Source organism: Myotis daubentonii, chromosome 1 (genome assembly GCF_963259705.1).
Source record: "Myotis daubentonii chromosome 1, mMyoDau2.1, whole genome shotgun sequence".
Classification (NCBI taxonomy): domain Eukaryota; kingdom Metazoa; phylum Chordata; class Mammalia; order Chiroptera; family Vespertilionidae; genus Myotis; species Myotis daubentonii.
Window position 1 is genome coordinate 191434775 of NC_081840.1, and position 21502 is coordinate 191456276.

General features: G+C 43.0%; 2 pseudogenes; both read right to left on the reverse strand.

Moving 5' to 3' along the window:
• Positions 1 to 3122: 3122 nt before the first annotated feature.
• On the reverse strand, positions 3123 to 3230 carry LOC132222970 (U2 spliceosomal RNA; annotated as a pseudogene).
• A 12304-nt stretch (positions 3231 to 15534) lies between these two features.
• Positions 15535 to 16409, reverse strand: LOC132240062 (small ribosomal subunit protein eS7-like; annotated as a pseudogene).
• Between the last annotated feature and the right edge of the window lie 5093 nt (positions 16410 to 21502).

Here is a 21502-nt window from a genome sequence, read left to right on the forward strand (position 1 = left end):
GGATGGCAGGCAAGTAAATCATAATTGTAATATAATGTTAATTTGAGTACAAAGAATCCATGACAAGAAGGGAAGGAAGCTGTGGGAACACCTTGGAGTGCTGCCTAATGTGTTTGGGGTGTTGAGGGGAGGAAAGCAGTCACAAGAATAAACTTTCAAGAAGCAAGATTTCAGTTAGGGTGTGAAAGACAAGAGTTAGAGGAGATGATGGGGAAAACGTTAGAGAGAGTGGAAGCAGTAGGGATAAAGGCACAGAGATGAAAAACAGCACGGGGCATGTGCTTAGCAGCAATGGGGGGAATATACCACAACAGGCCTTTTATATTTTGCTGTCTTGAATTTTTAAACTGCCACTCTAGTAACCAATATGGCAAATGGATTAGGACTTTGGGCATGACTACAGGCAAAGAGACCAATTAGAAGTCTGTGGCCAGAATTCAGATAAGAAGTAATGTAAGCCTGAGGTATAGCCAGTTCAGCAGGGAGAGGGAAGGAAAAATGTCTGCAGTTGGGAGCTACCAGGGAGGTAGAATTGAAAAGGTATAATGCCTGGCATTGCTAAAAGAGTGGGTGGTGACATAAATTAGAAATCAGTAAATAAAATTAAAGGCACAAGGCGCATCTGGGAGAGGAGAGAAGGTGCATTGTTTAGTTATCTATATCTCCATGAGATATTTGTTTGGAACCCAAGAGAGAGGCATCATTTTGAAGGTGTCATGAAACACGTAGTAACTGAAGTCATGGAAGCAAATAGTACCACATGGGGAGAGGGTCAAGAGAGTAAATAATGAAGACAAATAAAGTATGGTAGCAACCATTTCAGGTGGAAACTGTAGTTTAACTCTAACCCTGTTGTTTGGCTTAACAATATAAAAGTTACTTTGATTTTCTAAATTGTATAAGTCATCCCATTTGATTGAATGCCTTATCGATTGAATGACTATTCCATTGATTGTTATCATACTGGTCTTAGAGAGCACATTCTACTGTACCTGGAAACAGGACAGCACAATTACCCTAAATTGTTTTAGTGGCCACAGGTGGTGCGTTCCAGCTGCCTCAGTGGTCCCGAGACCAGGACAGCACAATTACTCTAAATTGTCCTGACAACTCAGTGGTTGGGAGACCCAAGGGCTCCAGATAATGTGTTTCTATCAACTCAGTGATCCAGAGACCCAAAACTGTAATTTAGATAACATGCCTAAGTTTAACCCAGGTTACCCAAGGACTCTAGATAATGTATTTCTGTCAATTCAGTGACCCCGAGACCCGAAACTATAATTAACATGCTTAATTCTGCTTCTGTAATTTGCTTTTTTGTGAGCCAGGTGCCACATTCCAAACCCTGGGATATAATCAATACCTTTGTGATTTTTGCCTATATAAGTCTGGTTTTGCCATGATCTTATTGCTATGAGATTTGGGAATGCCCCCTCATAGTCCCGGATTGCAATAAATGTGACTCTTTAATTTGACTTCTTGAGGCATCCTTCTGTGATTTGCGGGGTACATTACAACACAACTAAGGCCCAAACCATACAGGCAGCTGTTAGAAAGAGGCCTCTGCATTAGGATGGAAAGGAGGGGCAAAGAGGAAGGAGAAAAAGCACTGAAGAATAATGTCACTGATGTTATGAGAGGAACATGTTTGAAAGACAGGGAGGTTGTTAACTTGAGTAGGTTAAAACTGAAGTTTTAACTGGATACTGAAAACGATTCAACAGATATCTGGAGAGCATCTGCTGGCATTAGACATGGCTCTACACCTTGGGATACAGACAGGAGCAAGCCTAGTCCTGCTGTCCCAGAGGCACATTCTGGTAGGGAGCCTCACTCAGCCAAGTACCCGAATCAGATCATTACAGGGAAGGATGGATACTGTGAAGAACAATAAAGCCGGATAAAGGAGCAGAGCAAATAGCACAAGCAAGGCCTCTGAGGGAGTTTAGTGCAGAGGCATGAATATGGTGAAATGAGCAGAACTAATGGGAGGAGCTGAGATCACTGTATCTTCCCCCAAAACGGTTTCTTTGGAAGGTTGGAGGCACAGTTACATGGCAGCAAATTGACGACTAAAGGGAAAGCGAGTTTTTGGTTTGTTTGTTTTTTAAGATCCTCCTTGACTGAGGAGGGAAGGAGAACAGACAGTAGGCAGAGAGAGACTTAGAGAAGACTTAATTTAGTTTTGTTTTATAAATAAAATCAGCAGAATACCTTAACATGCTTGGGGGAAACATGTAGTAGGGAGGATTGATGGAACATGATTGATGGAAAATGCCAATAATTTTGTTGGTGGCAAATAGGAAGCTGAAGCTCCAGTTACATTATTCTCCCTGGAAAAGAAAAGTAAATAAAGATTAAATGTTAGATAACTTGACAAGTCTCCGTAGGAAGCAAAAGGAGGATTCACATATTCTGTGGGCTTAATATTAATATTTCCCTCTAATAACGTTGATTCCCTTAAGTCCATCAGACCTTTCTGCAGCAGTATTTCTAATTCTGCCTCAGTAGCAAGGGTTCCTTCTTCACACAGCAGTTTGGAACATTCACATTTTTTAGAGAACAGTGTTTTGATAAATCTTAAAAAGGATGAACAAAGTCAGTAGCCATGAATGTTTTCTAACTTTAGTATGAGGAGTTATAGAGGTACATGAGGCGCGATGCACGAAATTCATGCAAGAGTAGGCCTCCCTTCCCCCGGCTGCCAGCACTGGCTTCCCTCTGGCACCGGGACCCAGGCTTCCCTCACAGCCCTGGCCTCATCTGGAAGGACGTCCGGAAGGTCGCCCGGTCTAATTAGCATATTATGCTTTTATTATTATAGATGTTTTTACTTTATAATATAGCCTTATAAAATAATCTCTTACACATTTATATGTATCTTCTGAAACTTTAATACCTTGATGCCTTATTTCTGTTTCTCATTCATCCATCTTAAGATTTTGAAGATATTTGCCATAATAATGTCCTCATCCCAATCAAAATAGGCTTGTCTCTTCACATTTTCTATGATAGCTATGCTCTTATTGTGCTAATTAGAAGGTCCTCCTTACATTTTTATTCTACTCTATTTTCCTATAATCTTCAAAATTCATTTTAAGTATTTTTACTGTACATGCTTCAGTGACTTTTTTTTTTTTACTTTAAAGGGGTGAATTTTATTACATTTAAATCAGATCTGATAAGAACAGATACTACACTTGATCTTAGCCAAAAGGCCGAGAAGCGATCCATTTAAATCAGATCTGAGTAAAGCTATTTTAACATAGAAATTGAAGACATGTGTTCATGTTCTCTCTCCCCATCCCAGACACACTCAAACCTAAAAATCTAATGAATTAACTTTGAATTAATACTTATTACCTATAATTAATTATCACTTGCCTGTAGCTACTTTCCTTGCTATACCACTTAGTTTGTATTATAAAGAATGCACAATTTTGTTTTCTGTCACTTTGGGGGTATATTTAATGTCCTAACATGAATACAATAATATATACACTTGATGTATGCATATACACATAAAGTAGATGAGTCCTACTCTTTACATTGTAAGTTAGAACTAAGAAATTAGACTTTTAAATTCAGACAGCAAATGCACAATTTTCTTCTTGAATCTAGTTTTTTTTTTAATTAAATCTTTATTGTTCAGATTATTACATTTGTTCCTTTTTTTTCCCCCCCATAACTCCCCTCCTCCTAGTTCCCGCCCCACCCTCCGCCCTCACTCCCCACCCACTGTCCTCATCCATAGGTGCACGATTTTTGTCCAGTCTCTTCCCACATCTCCCACACCCCTTTCCCCCCCAAGAATAGTCAGTCCATTCCCTTTCTATGTCCCTGATTCTATTATAATCAACAGTTTATTCGGTTCATCAGATTATTTATTCACTTGATTCTTAGATTCACTTGTTGATAGATGCATATTTGTTGTTCATAATTTGTATCTTTACCTTTTTCTTCCTCTTCCTCTTCTTAAAGGATACCTTTCAGCATTTCATATAATCCTGGTTTGGTGGTGATGAACTCCTTTAGCTTTTCCTTATCTGTGAAGCTCTTTATCTGACCTTCAATTCTGAATGGTAGCTTTGCTGGATAAAGTAATCTTGGTTGTAGGTTCTTGGTATTCATCACTTTGAATATTTCTTGCCACTCCCTTCTGGCCTGCAAAGTTTCTGTTGAGAAATCAGCTGACAGTCGTATGGGTATTCCCTTGTAGGTAACTGAGTTTCTTTCTCTTGCTGTTTTTAAGATTCTCTCTTTATCTTTTGCTCTTGGCATTTTAATTATGATGTGTCTTGGTGTGGTCCTCTTTGGATTCCTTTTGTTTGGGGTTCTCCGCGCTTCTTGGACCTGTAAGTCCATTTCTTTCACCAGGTGGGGGAAGTTTTCTGTCATTATTTCTTCAAATAGGTTTTCAATATCTTGCTCTCTCTCATCTTCTGGCACCCCTATAATTCTGATGTTGGTACGCTTGAAGCTGTCCCAGAGGCTCCTTACACTATCCTCGCATTTTTGGATTCTTTTTTCATTTTGCTTTTCCGGTTGGATGTTTTTTGCTTCCTCGCATTTCAAATCATTGACTTGATTCTTGCGCTCCTCTGGTCTGCTGTTGGGCGTCTGTATAATATTCGTTATTTCAGTCCATGTGTGCTTAATTTCTAGTTGGTTCCCCAATATAAGATCGAGGGTCTTATTAGTTTTCGTGTAGATCTCATTAAGTTTATCGGCAGCTTCTAAACAGTTCTTGAGAGACCTTAAAAGTGTGGTTCTGAACTCTATTTCTTCCATTGACAATTTTGTCCTGTTTCTTTGTCTCCGCATTTTGTTATGCTTCCTTGGTGCACCCCCTAGTGGTCTTTGTTCACAGTCTTATAGATAAATCTTGATTGTTGTAGCTAATTCCAGGGAGGGTTTGACCTCCAGGCCAAGTGGCTATGAGAATCAGCTGTGTCAGCAGTGAGAGAACTTCTGTCCTCTAGGGAGGTGCTAATCTAGCCTTTGCCTGAGGCTATCCGGCAAATGCCTCTGTGCAGGGCTTGGGGAGGGCGGGTCGCACAGGATCAACAGGGTGGGCCGGAGAGAGCAGTTATGGCGGCTCTCAGTCCTGTCCCAAGGGGCTCTGACTCTCTGAGTCCCAGCACCCGCTGCAAAGCTCGGAGAGAAAGCTGCACTTGCTCTGACCGAAGCCAGACAGTCCCGCTTCTCCCGTTTGAGTCTGGGTCCCTAAAGACTGGCCCGGATCTGGAGCTCAGAGTCTGCGACTCCCTCCCGATTGAAAACAACAACCGCGCCCTCCGCCGCCAGCCCGCTCCACGCACTCCGCACCTCAGAATTTGACTTCAGCACTGCGCCTCCTCTGAGTGTCCGTATGCGTTTCTCTTTCCTCCTAGTTGTAGGACTTCCACTCAGCCAGCGTTCCTGTGGTTCTGGGTGATGTCCCTTCCGTTTTTTGGTTTCACTTTTGAAGTAGTTGTTCAAAGCAGCAAACCCTGGCGTTTACCTATGCCGCCATCTTGGTTCTCCCCCTTGAATCTAGTATTGTATCATGAAACACAACACCCTCTACTAAATCTAAAAAGCTACAAAAGCAATATTCTGCTCATCTCTCTCATATTTTTCAGGTGGCAGCATTCTAGTTCCTGATCCATCTCACCCAGAGGCAGGTCAGGGATAAGAAAGCACAGAACCAGCCCTGGCCAGTGTGGCTCAGTTGGTTGGAGTGTAGCCCCATACACCAAAAGGTTGTAGGTTCCATTCCCTGTCAGAACACATACCTAGGTTGCAGGTTCAGTTCCCCAGTCTGGATGTGTACTCCCTTCCCCTCTCTGAGTCTCTATACTACTTTCTGTTCTTGGGTATCAGGGTTCTCTCTTGAGAGTTTTCTGTTGATTATTCAGGAGGTTTTTCTGTCTCTTAGTTGTAATTCCAGTTTGTTCCTGGGAGCATGTCCATGCGGCATCCATTTACTCTGCCACCATTCTTAATCCTGTATAGCAAGCATGTCAAACTCATGGCCTGTGGGCCTCATGTGGCCCACAATGAATATTTTTGCAGCCCAGCCAATATAACGGTATGTAAGAAATGTTTTAATAAAAATTTCACAACTTAATCTTTACAATATCCTGTTATACATAATTAGTAATAACTAACTCCAATGGTCACTAAAGACTGATTGCTGTAATCATGTTGCATTAATTTCCCTTATGTGCCTTACGTGCAGGCGGGCCATTTCTCTCCATTAATACTAGCAGTGAATATTTTAGCAGCCTATTGCCACATCAATAGTCTTGGACTAACTTGTTTGGTGTGCACAACAGGAAATATTTCACTTACAGAGAATAAGAAAAATAGGTTTATTTGAGTTACGTTTATTAATTTATGCAGTTATTCAGTGTCTGGTAAGTTAATGTTCAAGAAAAATATTAATTTTTATTAAAATATTCTATTATTTTATGGTAACGATTACTCATTTATTTCAGCCCTTTGTATTCAGCATGTCTCTATCAAAATAAACCTGTTTCTATGAAAATTGAAGCTTTTTGCCCTGACTGGTTTGGCTCAGTGGATAAAGTGTAGGCCTGTGGACTCAAGGGTTCCAGGTTCGATTCCAGTCAAGGGCATGCACCTTGGTTGCGGGCATATCCCCAGTAGGGGGTGTGCAGGAGGCAGCTGATCAATGTTTTTCTCTCATTGATGTTTCTAACTCTATATCCTTCTCCCTTCCTCTCTGTAAAAAAATCAATAAAATATATTAAAAAAAGGAAAATTGAAGCTTTTTGGGTTTTTTTGTGGCCCACATAAACTTAAACCTTGCTTATTTGGGCCGAGTTAGCCTTTGAGTTTGACATGCTTGCTCTATCACTGACTCTTGAATGTAATTACTGCCTTATCAATTTCTAACATCTTTCTCTATTTTCATCATCTTGCCTTTTCTTCCACCTTTCCTGAATTTATATACATCATGTCAGTCCTTAGTTACTTGTCTTTCAGTGACATTTTGGACCACAGTATTCTTTCCTTCTTGAGACTGTAAATTATGTGTAACATGTATTTTGGACTTGTATTCTGTCCTCTGTATAAGATGTCAAGAACTTTGAAGATGTCCCTTCCTCTTCTTCTAGTAGCATAAACTACGGCTTCCTTTGCAAACTATCTCTTTTCCATGTCCTGGCCTCTCAATCACTTGTCCCTGTTTCCCCCAAGCATGAATTTTTACAGCCAGCAATAGCAGATCTTGTCTTAATGTCACAACTCTCTGCCCACTTTTTTATTATTATACTAGAGACCTGGTGCATGAATTCATACACTGGTGGGGTCCCTCAGCATGGCCTGAGGGGATTGGGCTGAAACCAGCAGTCTAACACCACCTGCTGCTCCTGCCTGCTGCTCCTGCTCATCCCGGCCCCACTGTGCCTGCTGCAGGCTTGCGCCCAGTCAGTCCTGATTGGGAGAGGCTTGTGCCACTGCAGCAGTGCTTGCTAGCTATGAGCCCTGCATCTGGTGCCCATCCCAAGGGGGGTGGAGAGGCCGAGATGCGATCGGCCCTCTGGGAAGGCAGTGGGATGCCCTTGCTGGCAAGGGATCTGGATCTGTCCTGCTGATATCTGTGCCAGTTGTCAGGAGCCACCTAGCAGCCACTTTTATATCGTTTCTTCCTTGCAGAGCGTCTAGGGAGGGGAAGCAGCCGTGGTGCCGGAGGCCGACTTCCAGGAGGCCAGTGGCACTGTCAGGATCATGCTGGTGGTGCCAGTACATCAGTGCCTGGCCTGTTCTCCAGAGATTGAACCTGCAGGACTACTGAGGGAGTGAGTGGCTGCCGCCGCGCTGGTGGGCCACTGGACGGGCTGGTCAGCTGAGCGGCACTCCCACTGTGGAAGTGCACTGACCACCAGGGGACAGCTCCTGCGTTGAGTGTCTGCCCCCTGGTGGTCAATGCGCATCATAGTGACTGATTGTTCGGTCTTTCAGTCGCTTAGGCTTTTATATCCTATCTAATAAAAGAGAAAAATGGTAATTGGCGTACGACGATACCCTTTTCATTGGCTAATCAGAGCTATATGCAAATTAACTGCCAACTAAGATTGACAGTTAACTGCCAACAAGATGGCGGTTAATTTGCATATGTAGGCACAATGCAGGGAGGTGAAAGGGAAAGCAGGAAGAAGCCTCCTGCCACTGACAGTGATCAGAAACCCAGGGGGGAGCTAAGAGCTGGGGGGCAGGGCAAAGGCGGCCCTGGGGCCGCCTTTGCCCTGCCCCCCAGCCATGATCGGAGAATCAGGCACCTTTGCTGCCCTGGCCAGTGATAGCAGGAAGTAGGGGTGGAGCCAGCGATGGGAGCTGGGCACGGTCGAAGCTGGCAGTCCCAGGAGCTAGGGGTCCCTTGCCTGGGCCTAAAGCGGAGCCCACGATCACGGGGCCGCTGCAGCTGCGGGTCCCTGCTGCCTGGGCCGGACGCCTAGGCCAGAGGCGTTAGGCCTGGGCAGAGGCGGAGCCTGCAACCACGGGGAGCTGGGGGTCCCCTGCCCAGAACTGACACCTCTGCCGGAGGCCTCAGGCCTGGTCAAGGGGCCAATCCGGTGATTGGTGATCGGAGGGTGATGAGGGTCAACTCCTCTGGCCGAGGCATCAGGCCTGGGTGGGGGGCGGAGCCGGGGATTGGGGGGATATGATGGTCCCCTTGCCCAGGCCTGAAGCCTGGGTCAGAGGCGTCAGGCTTGGGCTAGGGGTGGAGCAAGCGATCAGAGGGAGATGGGGGTCCCCTGCCTAGGCATGATTCCTGAGCCAGAGGCCTCAGGCCTGGGCGGGGGCCAGAGCCAGTGATCGGGGGGAGATGGGGGTCCCCTGTCCAAGCCTGACACCTCTGGCGGAGGCGTCAGGCCTGGGCAAGGGGCCGATCAGGTGATCGGAGGGTGATGGGGGTCTATGCCTCTGGCCGAGGCATCAGGCCTGGGTTGGGGCCGAACCAGCGATGGGGGAAATGAGGGTCCCCTGCCCAGGCCTGATGCCTCTGTCAGAGGCATCAGGCCTGGGCAAGGGGCCGATCCTGCGATTGGAGGGTGATGGGGGTCAACGCCTGAGGGTTCCCAGTATGTGAGAGGGGGCAGGCTGGACTGAGGGACACTCCCCCCCCCCCCCACACACACACCCAGTGCACGAATTTCGTGCACCGGGCCCCTAGTATATATATATAGATTTCTCTGACTATAATTGAGAAAAATTCTCTGATTTTAAGAATGTATGTGAATAGATTGGGCCCATTTGGATAATCTCATCTCATTACCTCAAGCATATCTGTAAAGTTCCTTTTGTTATGTCAGGTAATATATTCACTTGTCCTGAAGATGAGGGTGTGGGTCTTTGGGGGTAATTATTCTGTCTGACATACCATCTGAAAGACAGAGATTGGTTAGTCATTTATTCAAGTGTTTGTTGAGCATCTATTAAGTGACAAGCACTGGTATAGGAACTTGGGATGCATCATTGAACAAAACAGACAAATATTCCAAATTTTGTTGAGTATTTATTCTATTGCTGTGTGCTAAAGACAGGATCAAATCTTATTTCAAGTCAGAAGCATACTTGGGCTTTCAGTTTTGTGTTGATAAATTCTCAATTTTGTTTAAGTGGGTTTAGGTTGGTTTTATTACTTGGAACTCAACTCTTCCTAATACAGATAATAATAGACTTAAAAATATTTATGATGGGTAACACAGTACTACTCCTTCTTTTATTAATTTTACCTAGCTAAGATATAAGAATCCATCAATATCTAAATTTAGAAAGGTACCCAATTATTTATCCTTTTTTCAATCAAAATATATTACTGAGTAAACCACAGGGTTCCCTGGTGAAATTGATGTACAGTGACTGATTTCTTGTCTCCACAGATCCTACAGAGTGTCAGATGACAGATATTAAACTAATGAATATACAAATATATCTATAGGTACATATAGATACTAGTGGCCCGGTGCACAAAATTTGTGCACGGGGTGGGGGGGGGGTTCCCTCAGCCCAGCCTGCACCCTCTCCAATCAGGGACCACTGGCTCCTAACCACTCACCTGCCTGCCTGCCTGATTGCCCCTAACTGCCTCTGCCTGCCTGCCTAATCGCCCCTAACTGCCCTCCCCTGCTGGCCTGATCTCGCCTCCAACTGCCCTCTCCTGCTGGCCTGATCTCACCCCCAGCTGCCCTCCCCTGCTGACTTGATTGCCCCTAACTGCCTCTGCCTCGGCCCCCACCACCATGGCTTTATCCAGAAGGAAGTTGGACGTCTGGAAGATGGCTGGTTGACCCAGTCTAATTAGCATATTACCCTTTTATTAGTATAGATACTAGAGGCCTGATGGATGAAATTAGTGCAAGGGCCTTGGCCCCTGCCGCCACGGCAGCCACCTCTGCCTCAGCCCCCACCTGCCACCGTGGCTGGGGACCTCTGCCACCTCTGCCTTGGCCTCTGCCTGCTGTGGCTTTATCCGGAAGTAAGGATGTCTGGAAGGACATCCAGTCTAATTAGCATATTATGCTTTTATTATTATAGATATAGAGATAAAAAATTTCAAATCAAAATATTGCCATGAGAAAACTGTCAGAAAATGAAAATAATAGCATGCCACAGAATGCCATGAGAGAGATTAAAATAGACTGGCTTTTAATTGAGGAAGAGATGGTTTGAGGAACACTTACACCTGGCTTAGCAGACTTGAGAGGTAATTTTCATTTGTAAATGAAATGTGAACTTAGGGGTGTTTCATGGGCAAAGTACAATTGGCCAAGGTGCAATTGAGGTTCTCCAAATCAGAGTCAATAATAAAGTCAGATTTAGTCTCTATCATTCTATGGAGTTCATCTTTCAAAACTTAAAAATGACATCAGCTCTCATATTAAAGGTAGATATGTATATTGTTGATGTAAGAAATGTCCATTCCTGTAGAGAATTTTTATAACAGTTTATTAGAGCTCAACTGACAACACATGGTGGGGAGCAAGATCTCAAATACTCTGGTCAAGAAAATAACAGTTGTGCAGTTTCTTTTATGCATTTGAAATTGAGGGGCTATAAGTAAAATTACATGTACATGGCAGAAAGCAAGGCAGGGATTGGATTACAGGATAGTTAATAAGGTTATATGCTCTCTTGAGTGTGGCTGATTTATTTCAAGGGTGTGTTAACCTAGATGCACAGAAGCAATGGATATAACTTTCCCATTAAGAATTTATTCAGATTACCCTGTGAGGTTACTTTCCATAGAACCCCTTTCTTTCATCCACAGTGCTTTGTAAAATGTGTCAAAAGCTCCCAGCTGGTGCAGCTCAATGGTTAGGCTTTGGCCCATGCACTGAGGTTGCTGGTTCTGTTATGGAATTGGCGTGGAAGAAGACAGTTGGATACTCTGAGGTTTCAGGAAAAGCCTTTATTCAAAGCAGCGTTGCTGGTTCAGGGGACTCAAAGATCCAGATCCTGAACAACTTAGACAATAAGATTTTCTCTCTATATATGCCTGAGTTTCTTTGTTTCCTAACTACCAAGCTTCTGTGGTGGACTCTCACAGCCGCGCCGCTGCCCCCGCCCCCCCGCCCCCTCGAGAATCAGTTAGATGGTTAACTTAGATTGTATCTAATGTCCATCCTGGATGGCGCCAGTGACCTGCCTCTAGTTAAGCTGTTACATCCTTGGTTTATGGCCCTTGTAGATTGGACCCATTTGGGTAAATTGCTCTTCCAGGACCAGATAATTAAGGAAGGGGCAGTGACTTCAGGAATGTGCATTAAAGACATTGATTAACTTAGAGTCCGGCTGCTAGTCGCCTACATTCTTTCACAAATGGAGTTCATTATCGGCTAGCAAGAGGGTCAAGTAGAAAGCAGGTTACTGGAACAAATTCAGATTGCTAGCCCCCAAAATGTCTTATGCTCCCATCAGTTTGGTTCCTGGCTGGGGCACGTGCAGGTGGGGGCGTGGCAGAGGCAGCCAATTGATGTTTCTCTCTCATCGATGTTTCTATCTCTCTCCCTTTCCCTTCCTCTCTCTCTCAAATCAATAAAAACATATTAAAAATGTGTCAAAAGTAGTTATTTCTTGTTTTATGTCAAGTTGCTTTGTCTTTTTAGTTACTTTCAGAATTCTAATCTCAAGTGTTTCTATTCCAGACATAGACACCTAACTTGTAAGACAATGTTAAAAAAATCAAAGATCAAAACAAAAGTATCTATAGACAGTATTTGCAATGACTGAATGCACTTGAATGACTTTATAATTAATCAGATAGTGTAATATAACTAACATTGGATTAAAAAAATAGGAAAACCAAGTTCTAATCTCCTCTGCCTGTAACTCATTTCACTTACTTGGGTTTCAGCAGTTCATCTATAGAGTTAACTTTTTTCTTTCTAAATTTTCTTGCAGCTTAAATTTCCTCTATACCCGTGGTCGGCAAACTGCGGCTCGTGAGCCACATGCGACTCTTTGGCCCCTTGAGTATGGCTCTTCCTAAGCCTTAGGAGTACCCTAATTAAGTTAATAACAATGTTCCTACCTATATAGTTTAAGTTTAAAAAATTTGGCTCTCAAAAGAAATTTCAATCATTGTACTGTTGATATTTGGCTCTGTTGACTAATGAATTTGCTGACCACTGCTCTATACTGTTTAATTCACAAAAAAACTCAAACATACTAAGGGCAACGTTATCTTAATATGTTTGTGTATTTGGTGTTTTGGCAAAGGACAATGATACATGGCAATATAACTGAGTCAAAGTTATTTAAATGTCACTGAGAAGTTCTGAAGCCAAATTGAAACTCTGAAATTCTCTTAGGTATTTAGTTTCTATCATTCAAATAGCACTTCCCTTGGACTGTTGAGCATCTTAGCTTTGGTTATTTGTTTTACCTTTGATACTTGGCAGTAAGTTTTTTTAAGTTCAAGAATATCCATTTCCTACCAATGTACTAGGTGTACTGGTTAATAATGCGAAGTTTGTAATCAAAGAAAACACGATAATTTCAAGAGAAACATCAAAAGTGCTTTATTCAAAGTAATGTCCATCGCTAGCTACACATTTCCCCCATCTTTCAGGTAATTTGTGGATACCGTCCCATTAGAACTTTTCTTGTTTTGAGTTAAATCATTCAGAGACACAATTTTCCACTTCTTCCTGTGTTTTGAAGTGCTGCTCAGAGAGTACATGTGCCATCGATCAGAACAAGTGGTAATCTGAAGGAGAAAGGTCTGGTGAATATGGCGGGTGGGTTAATACTTTCCAGGCAAGATCTTTTAAGGTATCTTTAACTGGTTTTGAAGTGTGTGATGGTGCATTATCATGAAGCAAAATTACTTCGTCATGTCTCTGGCCCATTCTGGTCGTTTCACGATCAAAGCGTGATTCTAATTGATTATTTGTTGTTGGTAGCGATCAGTATTAATGGTTTCACCTGGTTTTAGAAGCTCATAATACACCACACATTCCTGATCCCACCAAACACAGAGCATTGTCTTCTTTCCAAAGCAATTTGGCTTTGAAGTCAATGTTGAAGGTTGAACTGGATCAACCCATGATTTTGTGAGTTTGGGAATCTCAAAATAAATCCACTTTTCATCGCCAGTCACAATTCAATGCAAAAAAGACTTTCTGTTGTGCCCTTGAAGCAACATTTTTCTGATGGCTTTTCGGTTTGCCATTTGTCTTTCGTTCAGTTGATGTGGCACCCATTTTCCTTCCTTTAAAATCTTTCCCATTGCTTGTAAACAATCGGAAATTGTTTGCTGAGCAATGTTTAATTTTTCTGCAAGTTGTTTTTGAGTTTGACACATATCTTCATCCAATAATGCTTGTAATTGTTGGTCTTCATACTTTTTTGGTTGACCTGGACATTCTTTGTCTTTCACATAAAAATCATCACTTTTAAAGCATTTAAACCAGCGTTCACAAGTATCTTGAGATGGAGCATGTTCACCATAAGCTTCCCAAAGTATACAATAACTTTCAGCAGCATTTTTCTTCAAGATAAAGTAATGAATTAAAACTTCCCGCAAATGCTCTCTCTTTTTTGGCACGAAATTCAACATTTTTAAGCGTAAAAATATCGATCATGTTAACACCTTCAGGAAATTGGACATATGAAGTTTTGAAGCTTGCTGTCAATACAATAAAATAGCATACATATCATATCACATATATATTAACATATGTGTAACTATTTATTGAAAAAATCTGCATTATTAACCGGTACACCTGGTATATTGATGTCTTCTGATGCAGAAAAATGCCTTGTATTTTGTGGGCATTTTATATATATTTGTTGAATATATGAATCTTAAAATAACTTTGTTTGAAAAAATTCAAGGGATATAATTCAAGAGCACTACACATCAGAGGAGATTTTTATTTAAAACTATTTAAAACATCTTCAAAATCTCAATATTATGGAACAGTGGCAGAACAAAATTCTTTAACACATCCAGGCCACATCCTTTCAATTGAGGTCTTAAAGATTCCAACCTTACCGTAAGATTAATTTAAATTTCTAAAGTGCATACATAATCTTAAAGTGACAAAATAGAGCCATACAATAATGTGGAGAGGCAAGAATCCAGTATCCTCTCTTAGATATTCTTGTTATAAATATTTTGAATAACATTTTCCAGCTGCAAAGGAGAGACCAATTCCTCCTCCCCTGGCTCCTCTGTAGAAGTAGTTGTTAGGAGAGCTGTGGACTCTTTTTGAGACATGTGCACCCAAACATTTTTATCTCATCAGGGCTGCTCACAAACACCAGGATAACGTGATACTTCTGTATGTGTTGTAGTGTGACATTTAGTGGTGGGCACAACAAAAAGACCCTCTGGCCTCATTGTGATTGCATTTTCTTGTAAAGTGCCTATAAAGTCCTGTGCACGCCTGGCGAACTTATCCAGAGCTCTCTATGCTATGCTTTTGAGTGCGGGTTGCTTTCCTTTGGCAAGGTGATCATAATACCTGCTCTCACACACTAGGTCTGCTCCTTAGCCTTCGGCTACGGCGTTGGTGACTGAGGTGGAAGTGATAAAGAGGGCATGACAGTTCACGCATGCTCTTTCACCTGACAGGGAGCTCACACAGCCTTTCTGCTGTGGGAGTCTCATACCATCTGCTCAGGATTGTTTGTGGGGTAGTACCAGTGTTGGTGGTTCTGTGACCTCTCCTTAGTTTTCATGCATCTTTAGAGGACTGGCTGGGAGGAAAGGTCCTGAGCTTAATCTCTCTGTGAGCATAAACGACTCAGGCAGACACCCAGGATTCTAAACACAAACCACTGCTGTTATATAAATATTTCTTTACAACGAAAGGGTTGGGCATTGTTGGATTGCACAGTTACCTTTGGTGAGGTGAATGTTCGGGATGTATCTCTAAACTGTAGTTTTGTCAATAACCTAAATTTAAAGTTATCTCCGTGAGATTTTAAGTGCACTGCGGAGAAAAACCGTTTTGTTTTTTTTTGTGTTTTTTTTTTTTAACAGAGAATAATGTTTTGTTTAGTCATTTTTCTTTACAAATGAAACTCTGGGAATTAAAAATTAACATTCTTGCCTGTGAGCTTCTTATAGACACCAGAAAAAGTTTCAGCCTTGTGCTCCACATTGTTCTTCATGGCTTTGTCCCAGTGGGATGCAGAGACATGGAAGCATGGAACAGAGTGTGGAATCTCAGAGGGAAGGTGGGGATGGGTGGGAGGGAGGTAATCTACCAGAGGCCTTGTATGCATATATGCATGGCCAAGGACATAGACAATGGGGCAGTGAGGCCCTGGGGCGGGGGTGGGCACAGCTGGGGGGGGGGCGGGTATCAAAGGGGGAAAAAGGGGACATATATAATACTTTCAACAATGAAGAATTATTAAAACAAACAAACAAACAAAACAAAACAAAAAACACAAGTGGACCTTTATGAGCCAACTGCCATGTAGCTTAACATGGATCCTCTTGCCCACAATTTATTGGGGAAAAACAAGTCCTCCAGGATGACATGGTGCACGCGGTCAGGGTGCGGCTCCTGGGCCGCTTTTGCTTGTTCTTTGTTGGGCTTTTTCGCGTTGGCTCACACAGAATTCTCCTCGGAGGGATAAAGACCCCACCCCGGGTTGCCCACTGAACGTTTTCTCCAGCTCAAGCACCAGCCGGACTTGGATTTTCTGGGAAGACCTGAGTTAAGAAACCTGAACAAAGAAATAAGAGCTTTCCGACCACCACCAACTTCGATTTCCTTGGCCGCTGTGATATTCAGCTAATGTAGCTGGGCTTTGAGGTCTGAGTTCATCTCCAGCCGCAGCAGAGCCTGGGAGACCCCCGACTCGAACTCATTTGGCTTCTCGCCCTTGGGCTTCATGATCTTGCCTCTGTTCTCCCAGGCCGGGTCAAGGTGCATGACTTGCTCTCAAAGTTGCTGGCCAGGGGGTAGGGGCTGAAAAGATGGCTTTTGTTGTCCATGAAAAGGGGTGAATTTCAATTCTGTTCTTCACTAACTGTGATTTTAAGCAAGTTGTTTAATGTCTGGGTGCCTTAGTTTCTTTATCTTTAAGAATACCTCTATAGAGATGTCATGAGGATTACAATAAGCTAAGCAGTGTAAAATGCTTCACATAGTGCTTAACAAACAAAAGTTATTATTATGATTGCTACTGTTCTTAAGCAGGGCATTTCCAGTGTCTGTGAACAAAAATTATTCAAACCAGTACAAAGCTTTTCTCATTCTCCCATTTGTCAGTCCAGAGAATTTTACCCCAACTTAGAACAACTTACATGCACATTTAAAATTGATCTCATTTAATTTCTATGTTTTAGAATCACCTGTGCTTTTCTAGGTTTTTTTACGTTGCTTCCCATTTCTCTGTGGGATGTGAGTTAAATAGACAGCATTAAGGAATTTCGCAAAAGAATAGGTGAAAATAGAGAGGCTAAAATTATTTATTATAGGTTATTTAATGTGAAATTTTGATACTGATAGAACATTTACAAACCCCAAATCTTAAAATTAATTGGTAACCTGTTTTGAATAATGTCTCTTCATTTTACCCCCTTGCTTCCATCTTCCCTGAACACATTTAATACCAGATGGCTTTCAGATGTTTTGAGGATATCGAACAGACTGGCGTGCATTCTGTTCCCAGAGGGCTCTTACCCACTTGTAGGTGGTTCATGAAACAGAAGCATAAAGTAATACGTTGAAGTAAGACAATTTTGCATTCAAGGCAAAAATACCCAAAAAAACAAAACACACACACGCACACACAAAACCAACAACAACAACAAAAATCTCTTAATTTATTTGCATTCATTAAATTAACATTCTTCCAAGGAAACACATTTCAGTTGAAGGCCTGGGCTGTGTGTCTTGTTATTTCTTCCTGTGCACAGCCAGGCTTCTTTAGAAATCCTTCCATTTTGATGAAAGAGGAGGAGAAAGAATTAGCAGTCCTTGCACTAATGCAAACATTCCATGGAGATAGGGGCATATCTTTATAGACAGAAAGCTTAAACATCCTATATCCATCAAACTGACTGTCCTCATTGTGCTAAGGGAAAAAACAACAGTTACTTTACAAGTCACAGTTCTGTGTAAAATATCGCTTCAAGAAGTTCTTTGGTTTGAAGAGGTGTCTAAACCTTTGCATCTTTATGAGGTCATATTGCTTTCATACTGAATTTTAAAGTACATTTAATAAATGTATGTACACATGTCAAGGCAGAGGGATGGTTTGGATATGAATTTAATTAAACAATAGGCCACTTTGGGACTTGTTTTATGGAGCCATTTGTTTCATGCGAGTTCAACTGCCCAAGCTACCGTGCAATAATGGTCTCATAAAATTATCCTCTGGAGGGTCTTATTTCTGCTATAATGTGCTTTTACTTAAAATTCAGTTTAATAGCAACATTTTCCCTTGTATATCAACTGCATAGAAGTAATAGCTATCAAAAAATTTAATAGTTAAAGTGCTTTTGATGTTATATATTTACTATTGGGAATTGTTCATCCAACGAAGAAAAAACGAGGAAAGAAGAAGAAAAAAAATGCATATGTTACCTTAGTAATAACCTTTGGATTTGCTATATGTATCTAATTATCTTTTGAAATACTCTCATTTAAATTACTTGGGGGTGTTTTTGCCCTCAGCATGTAATTGCATACATGTGCTTGATCCCAGCTTAACCTTCTTAGAAATAAGCACCATTCACAGCACTATTTCTTGGTATGTACCAGAAGAAAGACTTTTATTTAGGGTCACAGTCAGCAATCGAGACACCTACTTCCAGTTTTTAGTAAGTGTCCAATTTAGTGAGAAAGCAGGCTTGTCCATAAAGTTTTGTAAAATATGTACAATGTATAGCAGCGTGTACTGTATATATTGTCAAGCCATGAACTTTGCCACGCAAGAAATGTATATATCTTCAAGTTTTCTACACTAAACTTAGTTTCTATCTAAAACAAGAGTCCTTTGGACCCAGGCCAGATGCCCCTTCCCTGGAGCCCTGCACTTTAAAATACTGTAAATAATCTTAATTACATGTATTCATCAGTCGTAAAGCACACATAGGTTTTCCATCACTTGGAATTTAGCATTTAATGCTGTGCCCTATAATCCCCAATATCTGCTCTCCTGGCTATTATCACTCCCACCCTAGAGTGATATTTGTCTTCATCTCCTAGAAAGGCCATTGTGTCCAAATGCTGTGAAGGTTGTGAGCTATGCTACTGATGCCATTGGAAATAGGCATTGCTTTAGCAGTGGTTCTCAACCCTCCTAATGCCGCGACCCTTTAATACAGTTAGTTCCTCATGTTGTGGTGACCCCAATTTCATTGTTACAAATTGAACATGATTAAAGCATAGTGATTAATCACAAAACAATATGTAATTATATATGTGTTTTCCGATGGTCTTAAGCGACCCCTGTGAAAGGCTCGTTCGACTCCCAATGGGGTCGCAACCCACAGGTTGAGAACCGCTGCTTTAGCGTGAGGGGAGGATCAGAGCAGAGAAAGAACTTAGGTAAGAGAAAAGAGAGCTTAGTCAATCTGTCCAATGCTTTTTTGCCACTAGCATGAACACAATAGATTACTGTAGAATGCAGTATCATTTCTTGCTAGTGCTAAGCATCTAGGTCTTGTTATTTTTCATGTTCCAATGTGTGTTTCCGAAGATGTTCACAATAAGCAGATGTTTGCGGTAGGTTTCAAAACTTAAAATATTTTACAATAGGAAGTAATCCATGTTTCTCTTAAATTTTTATCTACCTGGTTTATATGTAACTTTCATGAAACATGATGCTACTCAAGTTTTACTTTGGCAACTAGACAGACATGAAATATAAAATTCTGGTGACTTGTATTTTTATAAATTATTTAATAAGAGTTAATTAAATTTAAAAATTTTTGATTTACTTAAATAGTTTTAAATTAAAAATGCTATTCCTAATTTCTTTTTTTACTAGTTAAAATTAGATAATAGTAGAGCAAGATCTTAGAGGGAGAAGGGAAGGATGAGATATAAAACATGTATGAAAGAAATACCTTGGAAAAGAGAAGCAATGCTTCTTCCTCTGACACAGGGATGAAGGTGATAGTGATAGTGAGGAAGGAAGTGAAGTACTTGACTCCTCTCTGTAATGTGAGGCTAAAGTTGAGTCAGGCAGAGTCCAGCTCATCTCTTAATGAGAGGACTTAGGAGAAAGGGAGCTGCCCTGAGCCATCTAAAAGGATTGATGTGTGATGTCCAAGGCTGGTAGCATCATCAGTCCATATAACTGCCATATTTACATGGCTGAGTCTTCAGAAGTCTGGCTTAAGGAGAAGAGAATTAAGATATTATGAGGTAATGAGGACTAAATGATTTAATATCTGTACTGTACCAAGGGAAATTCCAAGCACATGATGAGACTATTTAAATAGATTCAGACAAAGAGAATTAATCATCCTATCTAATAAAAGAGAAACATGGTAATTGGCGTATGACCGCTACCCTTCCCATTGGCTAATAACGGCAATATGCAAATTAACTGTCAGCCAAGATGGCGGCCGGCAGCCAGGCAGCTTGAAGCTAACATGAGGCTTGCTTGCTTCAGTGACGGAGGAAACCAACGTTCCCCGCCTGCCTTGCAGGCCTCTGAGCCTGAAGTTTGAAACATTTTAACAAATATAGAAGCTTTTCAGCGAGCTGGGATCTCAGAGCTGGAGTCAGAGCTGGAGTTATACATTGTTTCGAACTGAAACAAACCAGATACCTACTTTCAGCAGCGGAGGCCTAAGAGCTGGAGCCTCAGAGCTAAAGCTGGCCCAGAATTAAAAAAGAAAAAAGAAAAAAAGGAGCGGTTGGGAGTTTCCGTCACCCGCCAGCCTGAAAACAGCCCTCAGCCCCTCACCCAGACTGGCCAGGCACCCCAGTGGGGACCCCCACACTGAATGGTGTGTGACCAGCTGCAAACAGCCATCATCCCCTCACCCAGGCTGGCCAGGCACCCCAGTGGGGACCCCCACCCTGATCCAGGACACCCTTCAGGGCAAACCAGCCAGCTCCACCCATGCACCAGGCCTCTATCCTATATAGTAAAAGGGTAATATGCCTCCCAGCACTGGGATCAGCGGAGCCGCGAGGCCTCCCAGCACCAGGATCAGCGTGACAGGGGGTAGCGCCCAAACCCCCTGATCACCCTGCAGCTCTGTGTGTGACAGGGGGCATGGCCACAACCTCCCTATCCACCCTGCTCTGTGTGTGACAGGGTGCGGCGCCCCAACCCGCTGATTGGTCCTGCTCTGCGTGTGACAGGGTGCGGCGCACCAACCTCCCCCGCTCCCCCCACGGGCCCTGCTCTGTGTGTGACGGGGTAGAGCCATAACCTCCCCATCGGCCCTGCCCTGAGTGTGACAGTGGTGGCGTCCCAACCCCCTGTTCCACCCTGCTCTGTGTGTGACAGGGGGTGGCGCCCCAACTCCCCTATCGGCCCTGCTCTGTGCGTGACAGGGGGGAGCTCCCCAACCCCCTGATTGACCCCGCTCCGCGCGTGACAGGGTAAGGAGCCCCAACCCCCCTGATGGGCCCTGCTCTGTGTGTGACAGGGGGCAGTGCCCCAACCCCCTGATTGGCCCTGCTCTGTGCGTGACAGGGGGTGGCGCCGCAACCTCCCCATTGACCCTGCCTTGAGTGTGACAGGGGGCGGTGCCCCAACCCCCCCAATTGGCCCTACCCTGAGCGTGACTGGCGGTAGCATCGCAACCTCCCAATCTGCCCTGCTCTGTGCATGACAGGGGGCGGCGCCCCAACACCCCAATCGGCCCTGCTCTGAGCCCGACCTGGGGCTGCACCTAGGGATTGGGCCTGCCCTCTGCCACCTGGGAGCAGGCCTAAGCCAGCAGTTCATTATCTCCCGAGGGGTCCCAGACTGCGAGAGGGCACAGGCCAGGCTGAGGGGCCCCCCTTTCCCCCGAGTGCACAAATTTTTGTGCACCAGTCCTCTAGTAATG